Source organism: Larimichthys crocea, chromosome XIX, assembly GCF_000972845.2.
Source record: "Larimichthys crocea isolate SSNF chromosome XIX, L_crocea_2.0, whole genome shotgun sequence".
NCBI lineage: Eukaryota > Metazoa > Chordata > Actinopteri > Sciaenidae > Larimichthys > Larimichthys crocea.
Genome location: NC_040029.1, coordinates 2,382,650 through 2,402,895, shown reverse-complemented (window position 1 = coordinate 2,402,895; position 20,246 = coordinate 2,382,650).

Genomic DNA, 20,246 nt, shown 5'->3' with positions numbered 1-20,246 from the left:
TGTGAGAAAGCCATTTAGGAGAGAGACATCGGAGAGGCTTTTATTGGGTTTACACAGTTCTGGGAAGAAACACAATAGCCTGCCATGGAAGAGTAGATGTCAGGAAATTTGGTGTTTTTGTTTTGAGTGTGGGGGTGAGAAACAGAGAGAGAATATTGCCAATAGTAAAACGGCTCAGGACAAATCCTATCGCACTTTTCCAAGATTTGATGCGTTTCTCTTCTCGTAATATTTAAAAGAAAAAACAAAAGAACATGGCTGCTCACACTGCTGCACTGTGCCAGTTTAGTAGCCAGCAAGTGAAAGTTTTTATAAAACGATTGAAACAATATTTGGAGGAGTTGCAATGGGATTAAGCCTAAACTGGTTTTCTCGACACTTTATAGACCAAAAATTCAGTGATTAATCAGGAAAGTGTCTGCAGACGCCTTGATATTGAAAAATCATTGCAGATGCACATCTGACTTCTAAATAAAATCTTAAAATAAAGTGTTATGTTTTAGTTTAAGACAGATGAATGCTACAAGGCTGTGTGAACACAGCATCTGTTTCCTCAATACAAAGGAAATCTCTCCTACCTCGAGCTCCTGGGATTCTTATATACCATACCTATTAACACCTATTGGAATGGGAAACAAAGCTCTGGAAGTGTGTGTGCGCAGACATCGGACAGCTGAACAAAAGCAGCGTGTCAGTGACACAGGGAGGAAGATAAAGTCTGGCTGAAAGCTACTCTGTTAATTCACAGAGATTTTCTGCTGCAACTGCAGCCAAATACACAAAGGTTTTTTTTTTTTTTCTGTTCCTGGACGTTTTTAAACGAGGAAAAATCAGGATCCAGTATTTTCTTTATCCTCTCATCAATCCTGTCAGGGCACAACATAAGCCAGACATGCATGAAATTAAGAATACGCACACGAAAGTATAACCTTACAAGAATGTGGGAGCTGTTTTATTTCATTTATTTGATCAGAAGATCCCAGCTCGAGCTCATGCATGTTTTAATGTAATAAATATTAGATCCTGACAGAGCTGTACAAACAGAGGTTTCAATTTTTTGTGTATGTTGGAGACATAATTGTCATTTCCATTCCCATTTATGTGGATCAAAATCTTTTTGTTTGACATAAGACCAATAATATTACGAAAACCAAGATCCACTGGAGAATTTTTATGAATTTATCCTTTATCTAAATTCAACCTGTATGAACTTTGTTCAGTGTTTGCGTGGAGGAATGAAATGAACTTTTCACTGTGCACTCTTTCCCACACTCATTTACATATTATTTATTATATTGGCTGCATGTTGCGTTTCACCAGGGACCATCTGTTTTTTTAGCTTTTTGGGGGTTCTTCCCCTCTCAAACATCCAGCCAGCATTAGAGACTGAAGTGAAACAAAGAGAAACAGGAAGTTGCTATCACGTTGCCATGACGATGCGCTGGAGGGGAGGTCGCCACAGGACATGCGGCGTGACCATATGCACGTCGCCGTGTTTATTTACGTGTCCATGTTTGTGTGTGCGCCGCAGAAGCTACTGTGAGAGTCACTAATGAGGAGGGGATTTAGAGAGCTGTGTTGCAGTGTGTGTCAGTGACATGAGGCACTCACTGTCTGTCTGGGATGTGGGGGGTGATCTCAGTTTATTGTTCAGTGTTTTCTGCAGTTCCACCTCTCACTGTTACAAGTTTTTCAGTTTGCAAGTGGCAGTTTTTGTATGTCGTTTTTGTTTTTATTTAACAGGTTATGTCGAGCTTTTATTTTGTAATTTGTTTATATTTCATTCCCAGATTCCATTAGATCCATTATTTTGTCCGAGAAAGGTTTATGCAATCCTAATTTATGATGATTTATGATGACATTTGTAGCTTGGATGTTTTCCTGGTGAAAGGAATTGCTTAACTAAGACCACTATCAAACCAGAAAAAAAAAGAACTGTGCCTGTTTTTGTGCCAAATCTTTATGAGTTGGAGTCAAAGATCTAAGATTCTTCTTCTGTGCACACTAAATGTTTATTTCTCCCACATTTTGTGCACATATTTGTTCAAATGTATATCAGTGAGCACTTCTCCAACATTTCCAACATAAAACACTGTTGGTCAAATATTTAAACTTGATGTCTGCATTAGAGAACATGGTTATAAGTGGAGTGGGGCTGTAAATCATAACTTGTTTTTTTAGCTCATGTCAAGTAACGTTACCTGTAACATCTTTCACTAATTGCAAATGGGGAATATGACTTGGCTGTAGCTCGAAAAAATGAGCTTTAATCCATGAAATAAACATTTTGTGTGCACAGAAGACTTTTTAGATCTTTGACTTCAACTAAAAAAGCAAAAGAAAAAAAAAGTGTTGTGCTTATATTTTTTGAATGTTTGCTGTTGGAAATTAGTAATCTATAATCAGAGACAGGGTTGCATTTAACTTCCATTCTTTACAATCTCATGGGTGAAACGAAGCTTTCAGACCAAAATCTTGAATGATGGTCGACTGAGTTTTATTGGAGTTCCTCTGGGTTCCTCCTTTCATCTTATGTCTTCTTTATTGTTCTTCTGTAAATGACTCTTTCATTAAATGGGTTTGGTTCCAGGGAAGTATTTGACTATGCTCATGTTTGCAGAAATTGGAAGCACAGCGCTTAGCTGCTATAAATCTCTGTGATAACGTTTCAAAAGTGGAGAAGTAAACCTTTAAAGTTCCCCAAACATGGATCTTTAGGAACAGAGGGATCTTATTTCACACAGCTGTCAAACTCTTCTGAGCTCTTTTAGGGGCGTAGGGAGGTGAAGGGTTTACAGAGTCCAGTCTGCAGCCTCTATTCCGGGTTTGATCCTCTGTAAAGTATCTTTGATCTCTGACTTTCTAGTTGGGCTGAAAAATGAGACAGAAGTAGAAGTCAAAGTGATGATTTCAGTTTATTTCGGTGTGACTGATGTTATTCCCTCAGCTGCAGTAACAGTAAACAAAGCTTTCAAAATTCAGCTTTAAAAAGGACACACTTTATTGGAAACTAATTGCAAAGTAGGGAGGGGGGGAGTCAGAAAGAAGAAGCGCAGAGATCAGCATTCTTATTAGCCCTCAGAGACTCGGACTGAGTCACAGGGTGTCCTGTCCAAAACAACAAGCACTAAACTCTGCCAGAGGTCAGTTCACTGTCCAGAACCATCCAGGCTGCTCAATTTTTACCAAACAGTTATATGCTTTTAAAGAGTTTGGATGAAAATTTAAAGAACAAAGTGTGTGTTGTATATAAATGTGGATTGGCATTGCAATCAGTAAATGGAAGCAGACTTTTGATCATTTTATTTATGAGGTTTTGTAAAGCAAAACTGAGGAAAGCGTTCAGGCTGAGATAGAAATCTCTTTCCTGTTCTGTGTCAGAGGTAACAGTAGACTAATCTGGCAGCTGCTTTGTTGTGCTCTCTAGATATGGTGCCCTTACTTTAGTGGCAGACTCCAACTGAATGTAGTTTGACTGACTGTGGAGGCATGTTTGGGTTGATCACGGTTTGGAAATTGGATAATAAATCAAACATCAATCAAAATTTTGTTGCATCATAGCGTTGCCTTCAAGCCATGTCCAACAAGTAAATTCACACACACACACACACACACACACACACACACACACACACACACACACACACACACACACACACACACACACACACACACACACAAACTGCAGGTTCTTTAGCAGTGCCTGCGGTAGCCACACTCGATAGGTTTGTTATCTGCTGTTTATCAGACAGATGTGTGGTACATTGAGAATTCTTCTTTTCACAGACCATAAAATCTTGCTGTGCTGCAAACATCAGAAAACAAACACTAAATGTGAAAGTGAAATGAATCTTGGTTGGTTTTCCAGCTTGGAAGTTTCTGTTGCTTATGATCTGGTGCCAGCATAGTCAGAAAGTTTGAGGTTCCCTCAAGCCAAGACAGCAACATGAAACCCAACATGGGAATTTTCTAAGTGGTTGAATTTGATTTATTAATGAGGATTTATCAAAATATCATCTAAGATTGCTGTAATGCAACTAATGTGCGCGCACACACACACACACACACACACACACACACACACACACACACACACACACACACACACACACACACCTCTGTCAGCATTAAATACCATCTGCTGCCATTAGGAGGTTTCTGCTGGATCAATATGGAGAAAAGTTCTGCGTATTTTGTCCAATTTTCATTTTGCTGTAATCTGTTTAGGCACAAAAAGGGTCAATACAGTGCACTCTGTGTGTTTGTGCGTGGGTGTGTCGAGGTCAGACAGAGCTTCACGCAGACGGTATATGAACCTACTGTACAGCAGAGAAAACATCCTCCTCTTTGTGCCTCTCTGTCTCCACATGTACGGCCCGGTAAACATCCTCCTCTTGCCTCTGTTCCTCAGGAATGTCCTACAGCGTTTATGTTCTTCGTCTGTGTGTGTGTGTGTGCCATCCACGATAAGCCTGGACCGCTCCCTAATGTTAAATCTGTGTGTGTTGGGGGTAACTGGTGCGTTGAATGACGTCAGAGCTCTCATCTCTCTTTTGTGTCTACATTCCTTTTTCGACCTCAAACACACTCCGACCTAATAATACTGTTATACTGCGTTGTGTTTCAGCATGTTTTGTGTGAACAGTGGCATACTGTGTGTGACAGAACCCTTTTATTTCTTGGATAAACACTGGTCTTTCATCAGTGTGTAGATGTAGATATTCTTGTATATCCTTTTTTATTGCATCATACATGGGGCGGATGCTCTACTGACAGCTTACATGTATTTTATAATTACTGGTTTCTCAGTGCTGAATGTCATCGTAACTTATAATCTGTGCACACATGGTGTGTAGACAGTGGATGGGAGCTGATGCTGTGACTACATAAGACACATTGTAATATCAGTGAAAGGCTGAACAAAACAGTTTGTATGATGTGCTGTCTAACGATGTCTGAAGGCAAAAGTGTTTATAGCTGTTGACATGTGAAGAGGAGGCAGACATGATACTCATGTGATTCACGGGTGCTGGAACATGCTTGGTTTGAAGCCCACGGCAAGTGGTGTTGGTGCTTTTATCTGACACCACAGTCTCCTAATGACTCACTGTGAGATGGGCTGTACCGCAGAGGTCAAACAAACTAGTCAAACAAAACCTTTATCAAACATCTTTGAGGTTTTCCTGTTAAACAACGTGTCCTCACAGCTGACTGATGACTGACCCGTCTTTTGTCAAAGACCGTTTCATTGACATATGAGTCATTAGCTAAGGTGAAAGGTCACGCTGCTACACGGTTATTTCTGTCATGTATTTGACCCACTGCGACACAGGCTGAAGGTGGTGGGAGCGGTGGATCAATACACGTGCTGCATGAATGCAAATCTCCATCTGACACATCCCATAGCTCTGTGTACTGTCAGCGTTCAGCACCGTGCGTCCTCGTACCAGCAGCAGGCATGAAAGAAAATGAAAGTTCGAGGTTTCATCACAAACCGAATGAAACAAAGAGGCTCTGTTTAATGCACAGGCGCACGCACGGGAATATCATCCATGCTGTCGGGCTTTAAATAGCTCCCATGTGGTGACTGCACAGGTCACCCACATGCATTAAACATGTGATGTATTTATATGGGGAATGATGAATGATGCGTGAGGAGAGAAGTGAAGACATCAGGCCATTTCTCTTTTCAGGTCAGTGTGTGATTGGAGAATGATATGCGTATGAGGATCTATAAACTGAATAAATGTGCGTGTGTGTGATTTATTGATTGAGGAGCAGGGGAACATACTTCTACAAGCAGATGTGTCACCCCCTTTGGGGTTTTGCGTCGCTGTGTCCTTGAGGAAAAACTGCACACACACAGCAGAGTGGATGCAGTGGTCATAGTAAACTGCGGCAGATAAATCACTTGAATGTGGCAGTTGTGTGATGATCTCATACACACAACATTTTGGTTTGAAGCAGTGTACTGAAATTACTGAGTAATTTCTGTTTTAAACCTGTTCTGATGTATGGATGCCAACCCACATATACCCACACCCGCATGTTGTGATGAATGGGTTTGTTGTACCTTGGCGTGTAGATGAATGAGATCATAAAAGAACAAACAAAGTCAGTCAGAGAATCATTTGTAATCAGACTGGGTGAAACTCTTTCTGTGGATGTTTCCTGCTCTTACTGTTTTTCTCATCCTCCCTGCAGACAGGAAGTAGGCAGACTTTTCCTGGATTTTGTGAACTTCTTATGATTTAATGAATCAGGCTAGATCTCACGAGGATTACAAAATACAGAAACCACCATCTACAAAGGTGCTATATATATAGATCTGTCACATCCTGTATCATAAATGTCACATGTCATTGCAAAACTGAAAACTCATCTTGGATTCCAAGGAATCATTAGATAAATCAGCCACTTAATCACTTTACTAAATGTTGCAGTTGCTCTTTTTTTGACTGGTTGGGACTTGTCTGAATGATTACGTAACACTGTAGCTGTGTCCCAGTTCCATAATACATGCCCATCATATACAGTGTGTACCGTCATACAGTACAGTAAACGATCAGATCTGAAGCTGTTTGACCTTTCTCAGTCATTGTGGGAGAATAGTTTGCATTTAAAGTACACAATTTAAAGTACACAATTTAAAGTAATGTTTTTTTTGTTCATTCTTAATTACTTACTTACATACATACTTAGTTACTTTTCCATTCTAAGCACAATTGTAAACCTTCAAAAATGTAAAAATTAGTAGGTAATGTAGATGTGGGCTATGTTTTTTTCTTGTTACCATTCTCCTGCATATCTCCATGTCTGTTTGAATGAAAATGAAATGACACAAAATTCATTTAAATGACTTCTAATGTGAAAACACAAAGCACATCTCCACTGCCATCGTACAGGGAAACAAAGAATAGGGTGGGCAGCATATCCACATTCCTTACATATAAATGTTAATAGACATCAGTGATGGCATTTTTACGAGCGTCTGGCATCGGGCCTGCTGAAGCCGAGTGTGCCAAGTAGAAGAGGACAGACGTGGTTCTCCGCTTGTTGTCGCTTGTCTTGGTGTTTCACTTGGGTGCTAGCGAGTCTGCATATTCCCTGTCTACACACTACTTCTCAGATATAAGTAAGTTCACTTAGTAGGTCAAGTTGATTGTGGAACATCCTTTGCTGGATCACAAGTAGTCTACCTCCTGACAGTCACTTGCTCGTTGAGGAGACAGCAGCAACGAGAGGAAAACGAACTGACGCGCGGTCACTTGTTGGCTTTAGGTTAAGGGGCTAGAGAATGCATTATGTCTATGGAGGTCTTCACAAGTATATCAAGACAAATGTGTGTTTGATAGTCGATGAGAACCACAGGATAGACATGCACTCCAAACAACAGGAAATTAAAGTTTTATTCTATTATGCAGGCAGTGGTGCTGAGCCACAGAGAGCCACGAGCACTGGAAGAAGTCAACTGTTTTCAGTTTGTCAGTGTTGATGACACATTGATGTTTTGACTCTGCTGTAGGAAACTGTTCACTAATAATCGCCATGTCGTGTGTTTTCACACCTCGTAGAAAAACCACGTCTCGGCTTGCACAAACACATTTGCTCTGTGGCCTATTAGATCCACAGTGTGCGTCTGCAACAGACCTTATTGAATGCAGCTGCATCTATTTCTGCTTTATTAGTTCAACCAGCTGAGTCTGAGGCCAAACTGTGCCTGCAGGTCGTTAGACACAGGGGCTAATTGGAAGGATTGAACTTATTTGAAATTACGATGCTGCTTGAAAGAAGAATCCACATATTGAGTCTGTTGTACCACTCGAACAAAAAATGTTGTGATTAAGAGTGTCTGAAACTAGCTGGCAGGAGCAGCTAAAGTTTAACCAGTTTACTGAAAATAGGCCTAATAACAAAGTGTTTCCAGTTTATTACCCAGATTCTAGTTTCATAATGAAAACACTTCATGCAGAACTGAAGTTTCACTCAAGTTTCTGGACATCTTGAACTTGAGCTATTGAAACTCTCTGCAATAAAAATCTGTCAAAAAAAAAATGGATGGATGACTGTGCAGTCAGAGGCGTGTTCACTCCTCTGGAAGCTTTCTAAAGAAAAACTTATTTAACTTCCAAGAAAGCAGTTGCCTTGTCACTATCACACAAACGTCATGCGCCCCGCGGGGAAAGTTGCTAAGTTGACTTTCCTTACAGCTTCATTTCACTGTGCTTTCTAGGAATGAAGGCAGTTTACAGTAACTGTTTATTTCCTTGACTGCGTATCTCTGGTTACAGGCGTGACTCTGAGTTTTTAAAATGAATGTGGTATTTCCTGTCCTAAAACATGTTATAAAACTTTTACTTTTTCTCTTTAAGTGAGCAGAGGTCCTTTGGATAAGCCTGTGGCTTCTTGAGTTCTGCTGAAATCTTCAAATTTTTGTCATTATTTGTGTGCAAATAAAATAAATACATAAATTGATGCTTGACTACGTACTAGAAGAACACCACTGAGCTGTTTGGGTAATCCAGAAGCAATGGTTCCTACCATAATTCACAGGGAAACACAGAGGTCAAGGAGGGAGTATAGACATGGCAGAGAAGGAGCGATAAGAAGACATGTATCAATATTTATAGATGACAGCAGGTCAGAGAGAAAGGAAGTTTGGCATGGAAAGCAATTTAGAGGAAGCAAGAGGTAGATTATGTATGAGGGGGAGAGCAGAGGAAGTAGAGTGAAGGGGATGAATAAACATGAATGGAGATATATCAATATTTAGGAATAGTTTAGAGGCTTAGAAATAATATTTTTATTTGAGCGCACATGCAGTTTTAGTCTCTTTCATATTTAATCTTTTATTTGTAGCCGCAGTTTTACGTTACTGTCAGTGCAGGACCACCTACCCTATTTTATCATTTAAACAGACCCCTGCACACACGCACATACACAAAATTCACTTTGGTTTAGCTCACAGCCAAATGAAACACTTTGATCAGACAGCATTCCCTTTCCTGTCCCCCTCACAGGAAATATAAAGATCGAATATTCAATCCAGCTGTCAAATATTTATTTCCTTCAGCAAATAACTGACAGGAAAAATCAAAAAGACCTTCGGAAATCAATTGATATTGGACAAACCGATGAAACATGGTCATTATTTACTTGACTTTTACTTATTAGGTGTGTCTCCATTACAGCCTGATATATATATCTGTTTATAATTAAATTTGAATTCCCAGTCACCCTCTTTCAGTGCATCATATTTTAACATTCATTTAGCTGGACTTTGCTAACAGCTAAAAATGTGTGTAACGAACTTGGTAAATGGATTTCTCTCATCTACCTACCACCCAAAGTGCTTTTACAACACTTATCGTTATATATTCACTCAGTGTTGGTTTACATAATATTGGAGTCACTTTTTACTGCATGTATAAAGTACAGGAATAAAACATGTCACATAATGAACCTATACAGACAGCAATAGAAGTGCATACAAGTTAGGGCACTTCTCTACAGAGGGTTAGAGAGCATAGCTCAAGTGTTAGATGGTTAGTTTGTTAGATGGTAAGGCTTGTGAAATGGAGATCTCAGATTTTCCATCAGACCACACACAGTTGTTGGTACTTGTAGTCTAGTGAATATCAAATATTTGTATTTTGGGTCTCCGATTTTCCTTGTTGTCTAAACTAAAACAAACCTCATGGACAATAGTGGGGAAACATTGTCATGATTGTACCCATTAAAATGATAAAAACACATCAGAGTAACATATTAATAAGCGGTGACTATATCAGGTTATATTCCAGTTTTGAAAGTAATTTTTTCTGTGGAAGTTGGTTACAGTTATAAGCTGATTACAGTGACAAAGCTGTTCCTCATCATACATCAGACATACATGATTTTAAAAAAGCCAAAGCCTGGACCATGGAGTATTTTCAGGAGGTAAAGAATAAAATCAAACCGACACTGAGCAGAAATGTGAGCTGCCTGTCAGAGGCTGCTCGAGGTGACTTTCCCTTTTATAACAGGAAGATGAGATAATCAAAGTACAATAGTGTAACCTCAGGGATAAGGAACAGCTATAAATAATGCATGTTTAAACAGGGATCCTTTCTCTACTGCTCACAAGGTTTTATGGTCAGCCATCCGATCCTCATTGTAATCTTTTATCAACTGTGCTTGATTTCACTGACACTGTAATAGCTCTTTAATGAGTTCAGCATATTGTCTAAAATTCAAAGCATTAAAAGTGATAGATTACATAAAGGAAGAAAACTGAAGTTTCTTCAGTGCCTTCCTTAGTTTAGGAGTTTGAGCTACTGACACATAATCTTTTGACTGATGCATAATTAACCTCTACATAACTCATGTAAACCAGATCTGATTTGTTTTAGGATCTAAAGTCATTTGGCCTCCTGGTTTATGTCTTTTCTTTTAACAGCAGGTGGAGCCTCAGACTCTGGCTTTCAGGGAGAAATTTGGTAAATTTGGCAAATTCTTATTGACTTGGCTGAGGTCATGAGATGAAATATTACAGGTTTAAAGATTGACTTTTTATTTAGGCTGGAGCCTCGCAGGGCTGATCGACCTTCACTTTATTGATCCTCAGGGAGCCACAGCCAGAACGCTTTCTGTTCTATGGCATCGTCTCGTAACAGCAGTTTGACAAAGGGCACTTACAGTATATGACCAACAAGCAGATAAACCAAACTGCAGACTGCATTATGTGAAAGACAAATTAAGCCAAGAAATTCTATGGAAGGTCATTCTGGGGAAAAAAAGATGACATGGTAATGGAAATAATCATGGCAAGTCAAAACTATGAAATACTATGTCAATATTATGAGATATTTAATTATAAGACAGGCAAAATTCTGAACTATTAAAGTCAATGTTAATCTTAAGTCAGAATTTTGGGACATTTGGCATTTTTTATGATCCCATTTGCACTTTTCATTTACAAATCCCATGTCATCCTATAAATTAGACAATGGCACCACACTGACAAGTGAAACATGGTGGATACGCTAACTATTTCTAGCCTAGCGCCTTGAGAAAAAGCACAAGAGCCCACATACATACATTTATACACACATTCTTAAATAATATTCAGATACCAACATTTAACAAACAAATAAATAGAACCTTTGATGAATAGGAAAAATGTAAAAACAGTAGGACCAGATGGGTTTACCTCAACATACTTCATTTCTACAAGATATGTTTAATCATTTCTGACAGAAATGAGCTTCCATACAAAATTCTGACCTTATTATGAGAAAATCTAAGAGAGAGGACAGCACACTGCTGGGAAATGTGGCACAAAACACCGCAACAATATAAACCAACAGTGCAAAGCCAAAGTAAATGAATGTGATATTTAAACCAGACACTGGTTACTCCATCACTTGCTGACACATGGTGCCAGGAAATAGCTACATACCCACACACACACACACACACACACACACACACACACACACACGTGCACACGCACACATACACACACACTGCACTGCAGTAAGTTGCAAAGCTCCATTAAAACATGCTGCCGTCGGGTGTCATTTAGCTCAGCTGTTGGATCCTGTTGCATCCGCCCCATGTGCGAAAAGGTTCAGTTCTTGTTGCTGTCTCTCTCAGAGAACATTTTTTATTGTGTAGTAAGACATTACTGTGAAAACAGAAGTTAGCCTGCTGTTCTGGGTTCACTGTCGTAACAGGCTGTTTCCAGCCAGGATGAGCAGAGTGTGGGAACTACTGATCCACTCACATTTCAGGCACGTCATGATGTTCTACGATCAGGGAGATTATGGATGAAGATTCCCAGCTGCCTGTGGTTTTTTTAAAAATCAGATAGCCAGATATGTTTGTTTATTTAGTCTGGGAAATCAGATATATGAGGAAAATGAACGGTTGGTGGAATGGGTTGCAACCCAAAGTGATCACAACAAAAATAAAGACATTTATTATATTACTAAAGTGAAACACCAAAAATACCTTAGAGATTAAATTGGGAAATCAGCACAAATTAACTGAAATATTTATTAACATGCATTTTTGTTGTTGTTTGCCACTCATGTCAAATCATATTTTTATATCCATTTATATGAATATGAAATATTCAAAGCATGAATAACAACCCTCTGTAGAATGAGTTCCCCTGCATCTGTGTTCATGCAAAATGTACAGTGCTTTCAAAACTGTGTACATAACTGAATGATTCTGTGTATGAGTGCATTTAAAGTCCAGAGCTCTGTGGCTTCACTCGTCTTATTCTTTTGGTGGTTTTCTCTTGGAAAGGGGGCATGACTTCCAATCAGTAACATCAATTCTGCCCCAGCGCGGCCACAAGAACATCGACGGGAAGACCACCGCAGTGTGTGGCTGCCATCAGTCTTAAAAGTAGATAAATACTTTCTGTCTGCAAACTGTGGATCCTAAAATGTATTTCAGAAAATTGATGAAAGAATACAACTATGCCCTTAGCTCTGCCTGTTTGCCGGGATTATTCAGACATGAGTTTCTTATGGCAGGTCCTGACATGGCTCACTGTTGGCTCACTTACAGAACTAACGCACCGTGACACAAACACACCCTTGCACACAAAACTGTGCACCCAGTGAGAAAGACATGTTAAAACGTACACTGTTGATTTTGTTTTAGGCGCCCCGTTATGCGAACAAAGCCTCACGTGAATTGCTGGTCTATAGTTGAAAGAAGGCAGAGAAAGGAGAGTTTCTTAAAATTCTGTTTTGTTTGCTTCCTCATAAGAATAGGCTGACTCTGCTTCAGGTATTCGCTCAGTGCTATTCACAAAGAGCCGGTAGTGAGACAAACCTGAGTTAACTTGCCATTTCGCAACAAACCGTTGACTCAGGATCTGTTGTAATAATTCAAGTTATCACATAGCCACAGGAAATGGGCTGTCAATCCCTTTTTATGCTGACCTTATTCTTATTAGTAGTAGTCTACAGTAATGCTGCGGCAGTATGCAGTGCAGTCAAGTGTCAGAGTGAAACTGGATGTGTTCAAACCTGAAAAATGAGGAAGCAATTGAGGCTGAACTGTTCACACTGTTCTGAGGAAAATCATGATTATGTAACTGTCAGGGAAGATCCTGTATCTCCAGAAGGTATTCGTGTAGCAATAGTTAAGTTCTTCTTTCCATATTCTATGCAACAGTAGTAGTAGTTTCGTTTTAGTTTTTCCCACCCAAAAATAAACCAGACACATAAATGTGGACCACTCTATTGTTTCAAAGAGAAAGGAGTCAACATTTTATTAAAGTTACAACAATAGCAGCCAACAGTCTCCGAGCAGCCACTTTGTCAGAAACACAACAGATGTGTATTTGTACAGTGTTTACTGAAGACGTCAGTCAGGAGGCATTCTGTTTGAAACTGATCACTGTCAGCACTCACCTCAGTGACGAGTACATGACAGATCAACATGCTGTCGGTAGATATAAAAGTCTTGTTTTAACGAAAACAGAACATCAGAGCGAACACAGTTTTGATATGGCTGCAGGAGAGCGAACAGTGAACAGTGAGGCTGACAATGATGAGATAACCCTGAAATGCACTGATGCGTCTTGTTTTCTCTGAATCCACGTGTAGATAAGGGAAATTTGAATCCAGTGTGGTAATGTGGGACTAACAATGAAAACTAGTGTTAGAGAGAGGTGATGCAGAATGTAAAAACACAGATTAGTTATTGCTGAGAAAGTTCTGAATATAAATAATATCAAAAATGGGGAATGATTCATGATAATCTATTTAATCACAAATTAGTCAATTAGGAAAATACTTCAGTGTTTCACTGCACAGTTGTGATCATACTGTAGGTTTATACTAACTGTGGCAGCCTGTGTTTATTGTTGAAGCTGCAGAAAAAACAAATGTGACACATTAACATTTAACTTCTCCCCTAGACAAGACAGACAACTGACTTCTCACCCCATCAACTGTGAAACACAAACACACACACCTTTTACCTAGTCAACTCTGGACTCTATTGTCTCTGCCAGTTTATCTTAACTCACAACATGGCATGTCTGTGTTCATGTTTTTGTACTTTCCTCTCAGAGGACCAGATGTATCCTGACGGGATACACAGACCCATGTCTGTGTAACCTCAAAGGACAGATAGCAACTGCAACTACAAACCACACAGCCGTCACTCAAGCTCATGTAGTTCACGATTTGGTTATGACAGTTTAGTGGTTACATATTTTTACTATCATTAGTATAAAGACCTGCCAGGAATATATCAGTGTAATCAGTGTTATTATAATGTGAAGAGAAACACATGATACACAGCTGTAATGTTTCTTAAACAGACTCAAGGGCTCCTCTTTGTTAAGCATTATATCAGTTCTGTTTGCCAAAGATGCCAGTACTGTTTAACATAACAATACATACATTTTGTTCAGGGTTGAAGTATGGAAAAGGTCCAAGGTACTGTTGGATTAAAACACATTATTTGGTCTATAGTATGTGTTTATCTTATCAAAACTAATGGGGCAAGAAACGGTTTGGTTTGGGGGGTATTTTCATCGAAATTAGTCACACAGACATTTTATTCTTGAAGAACCCAGACAAAATTACAGTTAAATTACACCCTGTTGTTATAAAGATCCGGTATTTATCCTGCTTTGGGGTAGGTTGTAATCTAAAAAAACGAAAATGTAAGTCAGAAAGAGGAAATAAATTGCAGCAGCATCTTTCGCCCAACAATAATTGCGTATTCTCTTCCAGTTAAAGATAATTTTGACCAACTTCTCCTCTGACAACCGGACAAAGTGGTTCCATAATTTCACTATTTCGCAAACCCTGCTTGACAAGACTTGACTCCCATCCCATGTCCCCCTCAAATGCCAAAGAAAGCATCTCATGGCTCGACTCTGGATAACATTTCTGTCAGAAGCATCCATAAAACCTCACACTCCTGCAGCAGAAAATAACATGTAGCCTTCCACTGAATCAAGTGTTTATTTCATGCACATCTATTTTGACACCAATCCAACACTCTCTTGAAACATGCCTCGGACTCTCACCCTTAAAAACCAAAGTGGGATTGAAATCACTTGCAGTCAAATCAAGCTAGTGACTTTGGACTTGGTTACCAAGCTTAATTTAACTGTACATGATGCTCAAAGTTGGCAAACAGGTTTGGCAGTCAAGAAAAGAGAACAGTATGTTTGTGTGTGTGTGTGTGTGTGCCAGCAATCACTCATATTTTAGAAGAAAAAAAACAGATCAGAAATGATGACAGAAGAGTTGTCCTGGAATCCTTTAAGGTGTGTTCAGCAAAAGTTGGCGTGTATTTACCTCCAAACAGCCAATGTACCAACCGTACGTTAGCTGTAAGCGAGTTAGCGACGGACACACTGATCTCATACATATGAGTGTGTGCAGCTCAACCTCAGACTGAACTCCAGATCTTCCTCCCATTTCCCTCCAGTCTTTTTCCAATAATGGCATGTTTTCTAATTAGGTTAAAATATTTTCAGCTCAATGCAATTCTATATGTTTATATATGTTGTACGCAATAGTGCCAAACTTACAATAACAAAACATACAGTACTGACTAAGACCAACCGGGTACGCGGTCTGGTTTCACAAATGACACCACCCTGGAAACAACAGAAATGAGCTCACATGTGCCCACACAGCTTTGACACTGGGTGAAATAATCAGTCCAGACATCTATAGTTCTCAAAACAGACTTTGATTTTGAGTCATAAAGTGCACTGTTGGTTCTCATTCCCCGACTGCCTCACTTGCTCTGGGTGGCAGCTGTTTTCACACAGATGTTTTGAAGTTATTGTGGCTGGGTGGCTTGTGGAAAAGTCTGTGTGCTTCTATATTTAACCGTACTAGGTGTCCAGAGACTGTTTGTCACTGCAGTGTGTAATAGTGGACATTTAGGAGTTAGGCAATCCTCCTTGTGTTTTTCTCTGTAATTTATGCGCAAAGGGGAAATCCCTCTCTAGCTCATGCATCCTTTCTCACTGTCACTCCCCACCTTACTCATGCCTTCTGTCTTTGTCAGTGTTTTTCTCTGTAAATAAGACATGAGATTTATGTCGCTGTTCAAGTGAAAGTGCAGGAGCAGCTGTGGTTGGCAGAGGATGTTCCAGAGTTTCTACCACAAGCTCTGTATATTTGAAGGCAAAGGCCGAGAAAGCTGCACTGACACAACACATGAACACTTTGGAGAAGAAACATGCTTTGGAAGTTCAGCTAATTCAACAGCATTCAGCATCTATTCCACCAAGAGTAATACCAATATTTGATGGTGACCCCTTTCAGTATGGACCGTTCGTGATGGCTTTTAAACAAGGAATTAAAAGGAAAATCAGTAACGCACCTTCCTATGATGATACTAGTACCAGGAATTACTTCAGCATCATGCCATGGCATGGAGAGCTTAGGATTCAAATCCAATCTCAGGGACGCAACTTTGACAGTGGATTCTTTATTTTGGCACAACGTCAAACAGGCTATATGAAAAAAAAACCAACTAAACTGTCATCAGTTTGCTGAACTTATGCAAAACAATATGGAAATCGTTGGCGTTAAGAGGCAAGACAGTTTACAAAGAGTTTTAACACAGCAAAGTATCGAGTTATCGGCAGTGGACATGAATCGTCGCTGACTGGACTGCTCCGTCCTTTAAACCAGAAGAACACGGTTTACATGTTTTCAAAATATGAGCGCCGCCAGTGACAACGTACACGCTGCTATTAAAGAATATTTTGCAGTAGGGGCTGGCTCTATTCGTGGCAGCGGCAGCTGGCATTGCATGGCTTCGAGGTCACTTGACAGCACTGATACAGCTTGTTATAAAACTCGTTCTCTGACACGGGAAGATGAAATTGTGCCATTAAACCATCTGCCTTGTCTGATAATAATTTCATCCCAAGGTTTTCTCTGCCTTCTGCACAGCATTATATATTGTTGCATTCTGTCAGATCTCCATCCTAAAAGACCATGAACCAGTGTAGCAATGTGCATGTTTACCTTTTATATATTGTTAGTATACTTGATGTATGTGTGCATGGATGGCTTAATCTTTGAGAAACATCTGTTTAATTGAACTACAAAGGAGGTAATCTACCATAACTGCTGCCACCACATTTATTGTTTTGCAAGATGCTGCTCTCACAGTCGTAGGTGATATGTGAGGAAAACATTTCACTTTGAAAACTTGGATAAAATCCTAAAATGAGGATGCATGGTCAATGAAACTGCTTGCTAGATAAGTGAGTAGAAACATATTTTAATAAGGGCTTTCTCATCTTTCCAAAATGCCTTTAAACTTAGAGATATGGAGACAAAAAACAGATTTCTTAGCCTCTCAATCACAGTAATAGATTATTTGTAACTAGCATAACTTGTAATAAGCAAAAAAAATGGTTTGAAATATAGAATAATCTCAGTAACTAAAACCTATAACTTTACTAATATCATCTACAGCAGCAGTTTACAGGATCAAAGATCATACGCTCAGGTCTCGGAAACTTCCGATCAGTTAACCGCTACACTGTGCTGATCTGCATCTTGTTCTCAAACACGGATTTTCCACCAAGATATACTTTGTGTCTGTGATCTTCTAACCTTTGACCCACTGTTAATCACCAAATCATCAGCTGATGGCTGCACAAAGAAGATAAGGCCAACTCTATTGTTGTCTGTTAGTTAGTTATTAAAGATGTAAAAGTGTTGAGATTTGTTCACTGAAGTACGACAATCACAGAAGCTGGGTCCTGGCAGGTGTACACTTCCAGGAAACCATACCAGACTGTATTGAACCAACTTTTCACGTTGTCTTTCTCAGAACTAGAGCTTGAAATGTGCACAAGTGGAAAATATTAGTCATAAACAACTTGTGGGTTTGGGGGGGGCATTATCTGGAAAGCAGTTCAGCTTTTGTTGTTGAAAACTGACAGTCATGACATTTTGAATGCTTTCATGTCATCATCCTTCTTGATTCTTGATTGACTGAGACTGATTTCTTTTAAGACTTCCACTTAAACGAAGACTGCTTTTTTGCCTCTGAGATATGAAAAAAGCCTCATCTGGATTGTTGTAATGAGTTCATTTCAACTTACCTGCAGCTGGTTTATAATGATGCTGCTACACTATGGCTCCCAGTTCACTGCAGAGTTACAAATTCTAAGATTGAAATGGTTTTCACACATTTCAGTTCATGATAATAAAGAATAAAATATAAATCACAACTTAATTCTGGAAATATTACAACTTTTTTTCCCTAATGTTTTGACCCATGCTTTATTCTTGAAATCTCAAATAAAGCTCAGTGATCAAAAAGATTAGCATCCCCTTGAATATGTTGTAACTCCCTGCAGCTATCAGTCAGTCTTCAATATTATGGTGCCACAATGTGGAATCAACAAAGTAATCTGCACACTCTTAAATACAAACTCAACACACACGTCAGCTCCTTCCTTCCTCTGACCTGATCAAAACACAAGAAGACAAGAGATTATCCAATTAAATAGACATGGTTAATTAATCATCTAATAAATTATGTGACATAAACCCAGTTAAGGCTGATGTTTTCCAGATAGCTGCTTGGTCGGTTGGATGTAATTGTTTATTGGCGGGACATTCATTGGCAGAAAGCAGGCAGGATAGTGAATTATTTGTAATTATAGGGGGGAAATTACATCTTTGTCAAAATGTAATTAAATGACGTGTGCTTTCAACAGTGCAGGTTTGAGTCTCAATCTCAATGCTTCAGGTCATGTAATGTCACAATGACTGCGGTTTGATTGTAGCTGGTGTGAGCTTAGCAAGGTGGAGTTATTGATGGATAATGTTTGACAATGAAAATGAACTGAGCAGCCGGTGCTGCTGTTCAGTGTCAGTCGCTTATGTTCTGTAAATTTATATCTATTTTCAATTGTCGCCTTTTAATGTAACCTCCGCTTTCCCGATGATTTGCTGCTCTTTTAGCTCAAAATAATAGACTATTATTCAATAGATGGAATATACAATGATTACTTGTGCTTATGCAAATGGGAATAATTTACCTCCATGTTCAGCAGTGGCACAAAGAGCACTCCGCCTCTGTCCTGTATATAATTTATCAGCTCGAGTGTAAATGACCCCATAAAAGGTCCATTATTTGAGGTGAATTACCTTATTAATATGCAAGAAAATTTTAATTTGATATAGCAGTCAGTTTTGTTTATGTACAGAGGACTTATATGCCTTTCTATGCACTGTGGAAAGAGGAACTTTTATTTTGATAAGCTTAATGTCCGTTCTACTGCGCCTGCTACAGGAATCGTTCAGTCAGGCTACAGCGCTCGTAAGAGATGGTCACATAGCGCAATCTAAGCCAGTGTTTTCAGTTTGGACCCGTAATGAGGCACAAACTCTTAGGGTGGTCATAGTTTATGCTATATTCAATGTACTAAGTTGAAGTGAGAAAATAATAACCATAAACTTAACCAGCAGTTGAAGATCATTTCCACAAAATTACGGGGACCAGTACATCGGGTAAATACATTTTTCAAAGTCGTGCATTGAAAACTTAAATACTCATATTTACATGGAGTTTTTTGGCCACATGGGGGCAGCACAAGTCTAACCAGTAAAGTTGCAAGCCATAAAAACAAAAGCTGAAAGATGCTAAAATGCCCCGTATAGCCTAGGGGAACTGCAGAGTGAGATTACCATTCTCTGTTTGTTCATCACTATGAATGACTGCTGTCACAGACGACGTGTACAGATCATTGGATCTAGTCGTTTTTCACAGCAGACATTTTGGTACACTCTGGAACACAGACCTAATTGATTTGCGTAGGGAATAACAGAGCAGCTCTCTGTCAGCAGAGACTCTCACAGCTTGTCCTCATCAATCGGCAAGAGGAAAGACGTGATGACTTTTGCAAGGAGAGCATGGGGGCTGAAGTAAATACTCAGATTTACTGTGGTTGTCATTGTTTATGTTTATATCCAAGGAAAGACCTGTGATTCATATAAAAAGCATGCAGGAAGTTACATAAGTTAGTCAAAGTAGAAGACAGAGTTTATACACTTTAATGCACAATTCATCACCAGGAGGTAACAATTAGATACTGACATTCACATGCTGCCTCTCACACTTTAACACGCTAACACACACTCACTGAAAGACTGTTCACACTGGTGCCTGATGCCAAGGAGCTTGTAGTTTTTGGAGAGACATGAAAGCGGGAGGGAGACAGAGCAGAG